Here is a 3,649-nt window from a genome sequence, read left to right as displayed (position 1 = left end):
ACAACTGATCTCCGGACCATAGAGATCAGTTCCCCTGGACAAAATGGCTGCTTTGGAAGGTGAACTCCGTGACATTATAACTTGCTGAGATTCCTCCCCTCCCCAAACCCTGTCCTTCCCAGGCTCCACCCACAAATCTCCAGGAGTTTTCCAACCTGGAGCTGGCAAACCTAGTTGGTGCTGCCATTTGCCCCCTCCTGTTTGAACTATGGTGTTATATTTCCAGATCTGCCAATAAGAACTACCAGAATGAGGAATGGCTTAGAACAGCTTTACTGTGTAGAACTGAAACATCCTATACAGCAATCTCTAAACTTTGTTCTAGAACAAACCAAGGTCCTGGGATCTTAGAGCAAATCCTCAAACTACCAATTCCTTACCACTGTTAAATGTAAGGGAATGTCTTTAAATTATACATTCTATCACTACAGTAGGGACAAAGGAGGACAGGCAATGGCAGAACACTTAGAAGTTTGGAGTTCTCTCTGCACGTGATGCTCCAAGGCCTTGCTGACCCGGGTACATGCTTACCATATAGGTGGTAAGAAGCATCAGACAGATACGTAAATCGCATTGAAACTGATCTGGTGCTCCACTGGAAGCTAGTGCAGCTCACGCAGCACAGTTCGAATGTGTGCCATCTGAGGGGTCCCCATAAGGACCCCCGCAGCCGCATATTGGGATCAGTCAGAGTTTCCTGGTCAGGAGCAAGGGTAGGCCCATGTACAGCAAATTACAGTAGTCTATCCTGGAGGTGACTGTTGTATGAATTACTGTGACTAGGTTGGGGCGAGACAGGTAGGGAGCCAGCTGCCTAAGTTGGCACAGTTGGAAGAATGCCAGCTTGGCAACCTTCGCAACCTAGGCCTCCATAGACAGGGCGGCATCCAAAGTCATGCCTGGACTCTTGATAGATGGTGCCAGTTATATGTGGGTCATGCCCCCCCCCCCGGCCACTGAACCTCCATCTTACCTGGATTTAGTTTTAGCTCTGTTTTAAACGCCTCCAATCCCTCGGCTGAATTCACAGGAACAGCATCCGGCCGGCCACCCATCAACAGAAATAGCTGGATGCCATCGGCATACTGGTTACACCCCAGCCTGAAACGCTGCACTAGCTGAGTGATGGGGTGCATGTAGAAGTAAGGGATGCCTTTTCTCTGATTCAATTAGGGTTGCCGACTCTAGCTTGGAAAATTCCTGGAGATTTGGGGATGGAGCCTGGGGAGGGTGGAGTTTGGGGAGGGGAGGGACCTCAATGAGGATGTAATTCTATAGAATCTAAGCTCCAAAGCTACTTGTTTCACCCAGGAGAATGGATTCTGTTGTGTAGAGATTGAGTTGTAATTTCAGGAGAACTTCAGATCCCACCTGAACAATGGCAACCAGGTGGCAAAGCAAGGCTGTATTGTTTAGACAAGCATGCACAATAGCCAGAATTAAACTTTGTTGGTCTTAAAGGTGCCAGTGGACTCAAACTTTGTTTTGGTTCTAATGATATTTAATTTTGTTTATTTTTCAATATTTCAGGTTTCTGGCCAATTTTAATTTACTTGTTTTATTGCAAACCACTTTGAACAGACATACAGTAAATAAAAGTTGGGCATACCAGGAAGACTGTGGCTAGCACAATCTCTCTTTACACATTTATTTATTTATTTATTTATTTAGTATTTCAATTTATATCCCGCCCTTCCCATGAGCAGGCTCAGGGCGGCTAACAGCAATAAATAATACAGTCTAAAATAATACAGTCAAATAATGCAATAAAACCAGTTTAAAACATTTAAAATGGGCCGTGCAATGCATTTAATTCCAGTTTCTACAGCTGGTCTGAGCACCAAAATTATAACTACCGAAAAGACCTATAATTACTCTCAGATTTTCAGCCTTCCTCACTGCAGGTCCCTCTCTTAGAAATCCTGCTAAAGGAATGTGTACAGTGCACCAGTGCCTGGCTTCTAGCACAGGATCTAAACGAAGAGCTGGAAATAATTGCATTTTGATTTGTTTACTCATTTGAATCTGCTATCTTGGAACTATATTGATTTAAATGAATGCTCCATGCAGCCACCATCAGCAATGCTATTCTCTCCTCCTTCATGGTCATACACGAGGCTCTGTTTGTTTATTACATTTCCATTCCACCTGTTAGTCAAAATTTAGCTCCCACACAAGCTGACCAGAATTGCAATCAAACACACATAATGATTAAAAATCAATACAAATGTACTTTGTAGGGTTGCCAAGTCAATTTTTCTTACCGGCGGGGGAGCCTCACCGGGCTCTGGGAGCCGTCCGTCGATGTGTGCCCACGCCGCCAGCATGTCACCGGACGTGACGCGCGACGTCGATCATGTTGAAGGTGTGGCCCCGATCGTTGGCGGGAAAACCATAGTTTTCCCTCCGACGATCGGGGCCACGCCCCCATTGTGATTAATGTGGTTGTGTCACCTCTGGTGACGCAGCCACGCTGCACTTTGGGGGGCGGAGTTCCCCCCGGGGCCCGATTCCACAGTAGTGGGAATCGGGCCTCCAAAGCGGGGGTCAACCTGCCCCCGCCCCCACTTGGCAACCCTAGTACTTTGGGATTGGGATTCTCAGCTGAGCTGGATCGAGGGACAGTGCAGGGGTGCCTGGTTGCTTCCTGCCCATCTTCTGGTGGGTCCATCAGTGGAATCTGGAGGGAAGGAGTTCTCAGTTGGAGCTGAATTGGAGCTTTATTAGAATAGTATATCCAGTGCCCTCCCCCCAACTGCACCATGAACAGTACAGGAAAAACTCCATTTTTTCTTCTATGGATTAAACGCCAAAGTCTGTTTTCTGCTTTTAAGCCACTTATGGCCATAACTGAAGAGATGATCTTTTCAGCTTATTTCGAGTCCTTGTGTGTGACTGCTCTAAACTGTAGCAACAATAAACACCTCTTGCAGATCATTCCTTAAGCAAAATTAATGGTAAGCTATAAAATATGGGTGATCCAAAGTTCAGTGCAAATTATTATTATTGAGGTAAAAAAATTTTGCAGATGCCTTCCATAGTTTGTCATCTCTCCCTTATAATAAAGCAGTAGTGGGGACCAACGTTCTAAAATGCCCGCCTTTAGTGTTTGGCCGGAAGAACTGCCACTCAGAAGACACTGGCTGGGTTGACTGGCTGCTTTGTGCAGTCCCGCCCAGCGTTTCAAGGTCTTTTGCATATGGAAGCTGATTGGACTTCACTCCATTCCACAACTCAAACTCCCCCCCCCCTGCAAGGCAGTTGGAATGTCAGTTGCATATGGAACCTGCTGTATTCTGGTGGTGTGCAGGTCCCAGGTTCATGTTTTAAAAGCTGCCTGGGGGATTATGGACCATTCACACACTTTCAACCTTAACATACCTCATAGGGTAGTTGTGCGGATCATACGGGGGAGAGGAGAATGATGTCAGCTGCTTTGGTTCCCACTGCAGGGAAAGACTGCCCTTTCCCTAGGCAGAGGCTGTGGGGGGGATGTAAAAATTAAGACAGGCAGGCAGATAAAGGTTGGCTGATGGTTGCCTGAAAAGGACATAGGGTTGAAGCCTGCTGAGGGTGGGGTCTGAGGAGGAGGAGGAAGAGGGGAACCTCAGACAGATACAATGCCATACTGCCCACACTCCAGACAAGC

Source organism: Gekko japonicus, unplaced genomic scaffold, assembly GCF_001447785.1.
Source record: "Gekko japonicus isolate JY-2015 unplaced genomic scaffold, Gekko_japonicus_V1.1 scaffold1046, whole genome shotgun sequence".
NCBI lineage: Eukaryota > Metazoa > Chordata > Lepidosauria > Squamata > Gekkonidae > Gekko > Gekko japonicus.
This window is presented reverse-complemented; position numbering follows the sequence as displayed.